General features: G+C 38.8%; 1 long non-coding RNA gene across 2 annotated transcripts in view; it reads right to left on the bottom strand.

Moving 5' to 3' along the window:
- Window positions 1-739: 739 nt before the first annotated feature.
- Window positions 740-10586, bottom strand: part of LOC148742913 (uncharacterized) — a 185968-nt gene continuing 176121 nt past the window's right edge. The window contains exons 2-6 of one of the 2 annotated variants that reach the window (XR_016001556.1): window positions 3844-3946; window positions 3635-3711; window positions 2793-2864; window positions 1549-1623; window positions 740-1010 (exon numbers count right to left, since the gene is read on the bottom strand). This is a non-coding gene — a long non-coding RNA (uncharacterized LOC148742913). Of the gene's footprint in view, window positions 1624-2792; window positions 2865-3634; window positions 3712-3843; window positions 3947-10586 lie in introns of both variants that reach the window. The other variant, XR_016001553.1, reaches the window with a different exon arrangement.

Here is a 10586-nt window from a genome sequence, read left to right as displayed (position 1 = left end):
CAGGAATATACTGTCTAATTGACATTCAACCAGTAATAAAATGGTAACAAATAATAGTATTAACAATAATAATAATAATGCTAACGATGTTAATATAACAATAATTTAAAGGGGCTAGCTCGAAAGACTCATGGTTTCCAATCCCCTAGGCTTCAACATGCCTATGCTTGTTTCACTTCGCTTGTGAATTATGAATAATTTACCTATTTTATTGCAATTCCATTTTTTGAGGCTCTCCTTTTTTTTTTTTCATGCGTAAAATGTATTCGGTCATTCCGCGTCCCAACATATTCCGCAGCTTCGCCGATCCACAGTTCTGTCGTTTCTCAGTTCCTCCCTTTCATCATTCTTTTGAAGAACTTAGCGTATCGTATTTCGCAACTTACTTGCTTCGCAAATTTAGCAGCTCCGTTTCGGCTTAAGGTTACCGAGCACCTTCAGGGGTGTCTCGCGTGCCAGCGAAGTAGCCCGTCCGGTTCAAACTGTAGATATCTAAACCCCTATATCAAATTAAAGCTTATAGGACTGGCTATCAGAGTATAGCAAAAAATTTGAAAAAAATTGAATTATCGAATGTTTCACGACTTCTAAATACGAGCACCCGAATCACCTTTTGAACGTTACATGTCAAAGCGAATTATGTTTTTCGCTAATTTAATGTGTTCCTCTGTTACCAGGGCCAAAGCGCTAAAAAAGACATGTCTGCGATGTACCAAATTCAATTTCAGTGACAAGTTACAGAACATTTTTGAAATAGGATTATAAAAATTGTGGAGTGATCGTACAAAAATCGCTCTTGAAAAAAAGTATCTAGAAATAAAAAATTCGGAGACATTTTTTATTGCTTATATGTAAAACTAGTTACTGTCAAAATTTGAGAGCAATCGAACAAATTCCCTGACTTGTAGCTCCTAAAAGGTGGATTTAGAGGGCATGAAGGAACGGAATAGTATACCATTGTCAATGAACAAAGTTGCCTCAATTTCGTTGTTAACCATTCAGTTAGGACCCTAATGGGAAAAAAGGGCAATTTAGAAGACGAGAGAGTAAGTAACCAAGACCCGCTTCCCAACATAGTCACACTTATCTGAATAAGAATGATTCGTTATTGAGTACGTAAAACATGCCTAATATCTCGAAATGTGTTTACATGCCATATTACAACTGTAATCTACTTGAGAGGGAACTTTTCATTGAAAGGAAGCCCTATATTAGTTTTCCTAAAAGTTCTCGGTGGCCAGATCTGATTGGTTTTAGGATTACACTGAAAACTTGTGCGTGATAACGGTATAACGGTGCATTAATATACAAAGCCTATCCTTAGTTTTACCACTATGGTTTTACACTCGTAAAGGTATCTATGGGCAACGTGAAAAATGCAATTCTCAACTTGCATGATTAAGCTGACTGGATTACTTGTCTGTAAAGAGGGGGGAAGGGACGCTACTCCGAGAGTTATGGGCATTGTCTCCTTGGAATTTGAAATTCACTCAAGGTGAAGCTTAATCACACGTCCGCCTTGAATAATAGTAGTTTGTTCATACTCACAGGAATCGAATACTTTACGCAATATCTTTAAATTGCTCGTTGCTCACTGTGCAGATTTTGTTGAAATAAAAGCTCCTGTAAACGACGATAGAATGAAAGGGTAACTCGTTAATGACAAACATTAGAACATAAAGCTAGATTAAAAAAAAAAATAAAATAAGTGATTGTGAGAGAGCACGAGTAACACCGAATGAGCACGAGTGACCACAAGCGACCACGAGTGAATCCCGAGCGATCATGATTGACCACTAGTTACCATGAGTAACCACAAGTGACCGTGGTGACTACGAGTGACCCCAAGTGACCACAAGTAACCACGAGTAACTCCGAGTTACCATGAGCGACCACGAATGACCACTACTTTCCATTAGTGACTCGTGTGATCAAGAGTAACTAGTGAGCAGTAACTAGAGGAAGGAAGGAGTGGGGTCATCTTCCTGCTTCCCACCACACGAACCTTTTATCCGGTTTCAATCACTCGTCACCGTGACGAAGAGAAGAGTCTTCTCTATCAACTTTGCATCTTTGCTTTTTTTTTTCGTTTGTTTTGTTTTTATCTTTTATTTTATATTTTAACGTATTTTTTGGTATTTAACGCTCGTTTTCTTCCCATTCATTTTCCTAACTTAATTTCTTCTGTCTGCCGGGACTCTGGACGGAAACGGACTAATTGGGCAACAATTTTTGACAGCGAAGTAGCTCTGGGAACTACGCTTTCAATGAAGGAAGTGATACATTGATTGCAAATATCAGTTTCCGTGAATGGTTTATCTACGTTGAAATCACAAGTTTTTGGATGAAGTCATCTGATGATAATGAGATTATGATGTCAGCCAAATATATAACATCTTCCTCACCCTTGGTTGTTAGTGTTCACTCGTTGTCATTTGCTGTCAATCGTGGTCACTCGTGTGTAACTTTTGACACAACCTACTCAAATGACGGAGATGCAGAACATGCCGACGACTTCACTCTCACAAGACCCCAGTTTTGCAGTGCTTCATTAGCGTCGATTAAAAATGCTAATGAGAAACAGAGAAGGTGTAGTCTGATCGTCCGGGTGAGTGTAGTCCTGAGAAGGACTGTTGTCGGTGGCAGTGACTGACGTTTCGACAACCTGTGCGGAAGTCAGTCACTGCCACCGACAACAGTCCTTCTCAGGACTACACTCACCCGGACGATCAGACTACACCTTCACATGTTACCCCCGGGTTCAAACCATTTACCGAGAAACAGAGACTTACATAAGCTGCATGTTTGTTAAGCCTTTAAAAACTCCACGCTGTAAGTACTGAATATTGTTCTCATAAACAGCCCTTGAACGACAAAGAAGACAGATCATTATTACTTAAAGTACATAAAACTCTAGAAGCAAACTTCCATTGCAAAAAAACCTTTTAATAGCTTTATCAACTCTTCCGCGTCTTATTGTAAAAAAATATCTTTATAAATTATGTGACACCAAAAAGGAGATTAAAAATACCACACTGCTTGGGACTACCTAAAAAATAAGGTAATGGCAGTTAACGGTTGCCTCGCTTAATCCGAGCATGAGTACGAGCTGATTTATATATGGGAAAGAATCGCTACGTCCTTTTAATAATTCTTTTTTTTTTTTTCTGTCATGTGACATCATGCCAATGAGATCAGAGTTGGCAGTTGCTATCTTGGATGTAATAGCAACTTCAAACTCGAGCAATGTCATACGTGACTCTGGTAACTTCCAAGCTAAAGGTGTCTGAATCTAAGCCAGCCAAGGCACACTAGTTTGAGTAATTCAACGAAACCGTAGGCAGAACAAGGGTGAAGGAATAAGTCTGCTCACTTTTTGTGTCACGCCACAGATACAATTTAACTTATAATTTAGAATTACTTATTCCTCAACTATGTGTTCTTTATTTTTTTTGCAATCCCACTTCCCCCAACAGAAAATTTAGATTAACCAAATAATAGGACAGCCACTAATGAACATTGCCGGATTACAGATGATCAGATATCTCGCGAAAGGTCAAGAATTTTTACTACTGCAGTTAGGTATAATTTCCGTCCGCCATCTCGTTCAAATAAAATTGTTGGGTTTACTTACTGAGCTGGTCTTTCAATTTGGACAAGCCTTGGAACTGATCCGGTGACAGGGTTACGAGGCTGTTTTTCTCCATGTATCTACGCGATAAATGAAATACACGAGACGCACTGTATCACTATTTAACAATAGAGATAATTTTAAATAATTGCTTAGGCTTAGAAACGTTTATCGTCGGGTCTGGCTAAGATCATTCGTATCAGTTTATTCACCTCATATAAACGTTCTTCTTGAAATCATTCGGGCCTTGTTCTTCAGCAAACTGTTTCACCGCTCTTGAAAGTTGTCCAAAACTTCATTAAAAGCATCGCTAGCCTGCTTTCACCGGGACGAGAAACATTTTGATCACACCACACTTGCACTGATTGTTCTGACCGCCGGTTATAATGGCTTAACGACGGTATATACTCGGAGTGTACATCATTATAATTATTATTAAAAAATATTTAAAGAGGGAGCCCAGTTCGCCATAGCGGTTTTCAGTGAGGCCCTCAAAATTAGCAATGTATGAAATAAGTAATCACGTAATTGATAAGTAAAAGCTCACGGTGGAAATTATGAAATATCTAAAATATGACATGAACAGAAAATAATAAAATCGATGTGCAAGAGATGACACACTAAAGCCGATGTAAACTAGCTGTGCCTAGTTAATTTAAGAACATAGCGAGTAGAGCCGCGCAATCCAATTCATTATACGTAAGCGTGCTCAAAATTCCGATAGCGCACGCTGATAACGTGAGCAAATCGCTTCGCCAGAAAATTTTTTTTTTCGCGCGAGCGGCCATTGTTAGCGCGGGGAAAAATAATATATTTTGCGACAATAATGTATACAAACAGAGACTCGGCCCACCAGTCCCAAAACGAAGACAATTTTCCGACCTTTTCCCATGGGTTAGAGTTCTTAAATGTGGCAGAAAAAAAGAAAAACAACGGAAAAGGAGACTCGGCATCAGCGCCGTCACGATTCGCTTCACTGTTCGAGGGTGAAATGCAACAAATTTTGACAGAAAGACACTCTGGTAAATCCAAACAAATGACAAACTGGTCTGTTTCAACCTTCAAAGGTAAGCTTAAATTTTTCCGTTTTAAAATTGTAAAATATATATTTACAGTTGTTCTCGGGAATAGTAAAACTCAGGAAAAAATTGTTTGCAAAAGGATTAACACATTTAATTACATCAAATTACAGATGTAGCAATAACAGTCTTTCTGTCTGGTTTTCCTTCATGAAAATAACTCTCAAATGGTTTCTTTTTAAACTCAAAGAAAATTTTTTCTTATTTTAGCTTGGTGTAACGAGAAACAAATGCAAACTTCAATGGAAAACATGACGGTAGGAACACTGGACACAAACCTGCGCAGGTTCTATGCCAAAGCGAGGAGCAAGTCCGGGGAATCCTACAGCAAATCTTCTCTCTTTGGTTTCAGGCACTCTATTGAGAGATACCTGAATGCACCACCCCTAAGCAGAGGGCTCAAACTAAGTTCAGATCCTCGATTTAAACGATCAAATGAAATGTTAAACGCTCAGATAGTCAGTTTGAAGCGCCAGGGCAAGGAAAATGTCACCCACAAGCCAGCCATAGAGAGCGAAGACTTGATGAAGTTGAGAGAATCGCCAGCCATTGCACTGAGTAATCCACTCACCCTCCTCCGCAATGTATTTTTTCACGTTATTTTATTCTTTTGTCGGAGAGGAAGAGAAGGTCAGAGGCAGCTGAAGAAAACGAGCTTCAAGTTTGAAGTTTTTGCGTCGGGAAGAAGATTTGTCTCAATGGCGCTGATGAACCGACATAAAACCATCCCGGAGGAGTGACTGATGTATCCAGCAACGAGAAATTGTCAAGAATGTATGAAACACCTGAAGAGAACGACGGATACAAAGCTTTGAAGTTTTACATGGCCAAACTCAATCCTCGGTGCGATGCTTTCTTTCAGTATCCGAGAAAGAATTCGAAGTGGAACTATGACGATAAAGTTTGGTTCGACGCCCAACCAATTGGTGGCAACAAACTCGACGGGATGATGAAAAGCATCAGTGAGGAAGCAAAACTCTCCAAAATGTACACCAACCACAGCGTCAGAGCCACCGCAATCACCTTATGGTCGAATGTTGGTGTAGAGAACCGCCACATAATGGCAATCTCTGGTCACCGTAGCGAACAGGCTCTTACATGACAACACGCAGCCCTCGACATCACAGCTCCGTACCTGAGCGAAGTCCTTTCGAAAGGCTTGACCTCTGACAGATCCGAATCTCTTGCCACTGCAACCGCCATAAACATACAGAAAGAAGTGCAGCAAAACGGCCTCGTTGTGTTCACTGCAACTGAGAAAACCACAAGCGGCTTCGGATCTTTCTTTAACAACTGCACCGTTCAAAATGTCCACATCACCCTTGGATCAAATTTTAGCCACACTTGTTGACATTTACTGTTATACTGTTCTCAGTGTTTACTCGGACCGTTTTGCAATGGTCTAATTTCGGCAATCGATATACTTTTTGAGGCATTTTGACTTACGTTAACTCTTCTCTTGCGCGACGTGTTCGTTTTCTCAGAGAAACAGAAAATGTGGCGTGTTGTAAATTAACCAATTAAACCGCAAAGTTTCTTCTCTGTTGTTAGGAGAATTTTATATTTAATCAGGAAATAATTGTTAGATAAAAGTTCCATTCTTGAGCTTGATTTCTTTTTTAAAAATAAAGAATTAAGCACTTAAACGCAGTAAAATAAAGCTCGAGCTATAAACAGAAAACTTGAAATAAAAACTATTTCCTATTTTGCTTAATATTTCGGCTTACCGCGAGCAATCAATTCTGATATTGTTGTCCGTTTTTCGTGTCAGATTTGATGCAAAATTCCACCGGCTATGTTCTAAAACAATTGGTTCATGCTTTAGCGTGCTCTATCAAGTTATGGAGCACGCGGGAAGCTTGGAGAGTACTCAAGAAGCTGGACTTACCATCGGGTATCGCCTCGGGCAGCTCTTGAACTTGAACTTTATTTTTATTTAGACACGGTAAATCTATCAGATAAAATAATAATATTATTACAATCTATTATTACAGTTACAATCTATTTTAATCTATATAAACATGATCTAAAATTTAAAAGTGAAATGGAAAAAAATAAAGAAATTCTGCTTTACATAGATGCCGTGTGTGTTTTGTCGATTCAGACGAAGAAATTGCGACAACCATTTCGGAAGGATTGAAGTGATTTTGCTTGCCGCAATTCAGGGGACAAGCTATTCCAGATAACCGCACCGTTATAGCTAAAGCTATTTTTCAGGAAATTGGTGCGGGGCAATGGAACAGCTAGTTTGTTTTCAGAGTTCCTTAGATTATATGGAGGATCATATTTAGTGAAAAGAGAACCAAGATAGTCGGGCGCAAGACCATGTATAGATTTATAGACCATGGTGGCCACTTCTATTTGTCGCTGAGTATCTAACCGTCTCCAGTTAAGTTGCACAAAAAGAGGATCTTACGCTTCTTTCGTGCTCTCCGAACTTCCCGCGTGCTCCATAACTCGATAGAGCACGCTAAAGCATGAACCAATTGTTAATTATAACATAGCTAGCAGAGCCGCGCAATCAAATTCAATATACGTAAGCGTGCTCCAAATCCCGATAGTGCACGCTGATAGCGTGGGAAAATCGCTTCGCCAGAATTTTTTTTTTTCGCGCGAGCGGGCATTGTGAGCGCGGGAAAAATAATATATTTCGCGACAATACTGGATACAGACAGAGACTCGGCCCGCCAGTCCCAAAACGAAGACAATTTTCCAACCTTTTTCAGTGGGCTAGAGTTCTTAAATGAGGCAGAAAACGAGAAAAACAACGGAAAAGGAGACGGCATCAGCGCCGTCGCTTCACTTGTCCGAGGGTGAAATGCAACAAATTTTGACAGAAAGACACAATTAAATCAAACAAATGACAAACTGGTCTGTTTCAACCTTCAAAGATAAGCTTAAATTTTTCCGCTTTAAAATTGTTAAATAAATATTTACGGTTGTCCTCGGAAATAGTAAAACTGACGGAAAAATTGTCTGCAAAAGTATCAACACATTTCATTACATATGTACATCAAATTACAGATGTAGCGATAACAGTCTTTTTGTCTGGTTTTCCTTCACGAAAATAACTTTTAAGTGGTTTCTTTTTAAACTCCGAGAAAACTTGTTTTTATTTTAGCTTGGTGTAACGAGAAACAAATACAAACTCCGATGGAAAACATGACAGTAGGACACCTGGACACAAACTAATATTTCGCTTATCGCGAACAATCACTTCTGATATGGTTGTCCGTTTTTCGCGTCGCATTTGATGCACAATTCCACCGGCTATGTTATAAAACAATTGGTTCATGCTTTTAGCTGTGCACTAGCGAGTTATGGAGCACGTGGGAAGTTTGGAGAGCACTCAAGAAGCTAGAGTTGCCCTCGGCTATTGCCTCGGGCAACTCTTACGCTTCTTTCTTGCTCTCCACTTCTCGGGTGCTCCATAACTTGATAGTGCACGCTAAAGCATGAACCAATTGTCAATTAGCGATCGAGCAAAAGCTCGTATTTAAAGTTCTTATTGAAATACGGATTTCGAAGCTTTTAAACACCCCTTGTTGCTTGAAAAAACCTTAAAGATATTGACTTTGTGTCCTGATTAACATCCCACTTTTTATCATATAAGGGGCAAAATTACTGAATTGTGATTGGTCAAGACAGAGAGCATTTTTTTTTTTTTAAATTTTTGTAATTGCCCCGGGCAAAATTACTTGAAAATGATTGGCTGAAAATCGCTTAGCAACGGCTGCCAAGGTAAAGAGATTTCTGTCTGTTTTGTGACAATGGCGTCCCATTTTGCGCGAGATCAGTAAGAAAACATTTTGCCCCTTATATTATAAACAAGTAATCACATGGTTCCTCGTAAAATTAAGTTTTAATATCACTTGTGTTTTCGGAAGTTGCAGAAATTGCCGTTGTCGCTGCGTGACTCGGGCAATTTCAGCAACTTCCAAAAACAAGCGTGATATTAATCCTTAATTTTACTCAGCCCCATGCGATTACCTATACAAATTTAGATTTTAAGAAGACTCCCTACTATCTAGTAGACGTTTTTTTGAAGAGATTTTTAATAGTCATGAACTCAAATGTTTTTTAATAACTATTAACCCACTTGATGAACCGCGTTGTTTTTTCGTTGTTACGATTTTGAACATCATTGTCATTATCATATATCGCTTTTAGCCTCATGGGGAGGCGTCAATGAAGTAGTGTGTGGTATTATATTTTGGTATATAAACACTAATGAAATACTTGGCGAGCTTTCGCGCACCGTGAAAGTAACACGTTATCTTCACAAGTGAAAATATCACCGTTACTAAGGTTCCATAATAAATTGCACCTTTTGCAGCTAAAGCGAAATGGTTAGGCTTTTTGTTAGTGTTTATATAATAAGTAGAATAAGTAGAAAAAATTCAGATGTGGAGGATCGTGTAATTCCTATCAAAACTAACTTTCGTGAATATCTGTGAAAGAGTCTAGATCTTTATTGCGGTTCTTTTAATTATGTAGATAAATTTACTCCACAACATGTAAAGAGTGTGAAGTAAAAAATTGAAATTATGAGTAGAAAAACTTCGCTGAACGTCTGAGTTTTACTGTCGGAGCCTAAATTAACTTAATCAGTTAATTTCCAGGAAGCTATTCATAATCAGAGTAAGGAAAAAAATCGAGGAGCCTACAAGTATTCTACACAGAGAAAAAAGTTTCCAGCCGTTACTAAAATTCACCTGAATGATTCACTTAATGAAGCACTGATCAAAGAAAAATCGATTTACGTACGCAGTACGTACAAAATGTCCCAAAATGTTTCTTCTTATAAAAAGTTCACCCTCACCGATTGAAGACATAAGACCACTTCTTGCCTTCTTGGTATCTATACTCAGCTTAACAAAGTAAATTTAGATAAGAGCCATAATTGGGACTGAGACGGATTCGCTCTCTGTCCCAATTATTAGCTCTTGATTTAGAGAAAGATAAACCTGGAGTCAAAGTAATGTTTTCGAAAACAAAACTCGGGTGATGACTGCTCCTGCATGAGCTCAATACACGCTGGGGAGGGTCAAGTTCAAAGCTGGATATGAAAGCAAGAAATATTAATACAATGAAATTAGTTGACACTTAAGTCAGCCAAAATATATAAACTCATGCACTGGAAGACAATATTCTTGTGAAAATGAAATAATCCGGGCGATATTTGGATCAATTGAATTTTCTTTGAAATATATTTTACTAATGTCCAACCAGGAGAAGAAGTTTAGTCGTTTTCGGGCCGGGATACCTTGAGACCGGGCTTCTGTTCTAAATTGATTACAATTGTGAAGCCTTTGAGATATAGATGACTTTCAATTCTCATGCAGATAAATCCCAAAATTAGAAAGTGCGAAGTTTGAGAACTCGGGAAGAGTCCGATTATAATGCAGCTGACAGCAACAGCAACTCGCGGAGCGAGCTTACTGTGCGCCCGCAATACGTGCATGGGTGTTATTTGATGCTGTCCCGACCTGAAGGGACTCACTAAACCTGCACTCGGTTTGCTGGGCCAATAAGGCTATTTGGTCTTAACTGGATTCTCGACTTCGTTGATGAATCGATTCTAATATTATACCAATCATCCCACTTCACCAAGAAGCAAACTGAAACCTCTGGAACGCCGATTGAATGGTGGAGAAATACAATGAACTGACTAGAAAAAGTGGGCCTTTAGTGTTTGACATGGAATATTCAAACTTTTCTGCGAAAGACTGTTGATGTAATTACGGTGGTTCTTCATGTTACTTATAACTTTAAAAATAGAATGCTTATTTAAATAAAGAGTCATTCAGGAGATACCTTTTCAAAGCTTTCTTAAAAGAAGCTGGTTTTTCATATAGTTTCAATCTTGGGTCAAG

This window comes from Stylophora pistillata, chromosome 1, assembly GCF_964205215.1.
Source record: "Stylophora pistillata chromosome 1, jaStyPist1.2, whole genome shotgun sequence".
Lineage (NCBI taxonomy): Eukaryota > Metazoa > Cnidaria > Anthozoa > Scleractinia > Pocilloporidae > Stylophora > Stylophora pistillata.
The sequence above is the reverse complement of the archived record's forward strand: the minus strand, read 5'-3'. Positions and strand labels throughout refer to the sequence as shown.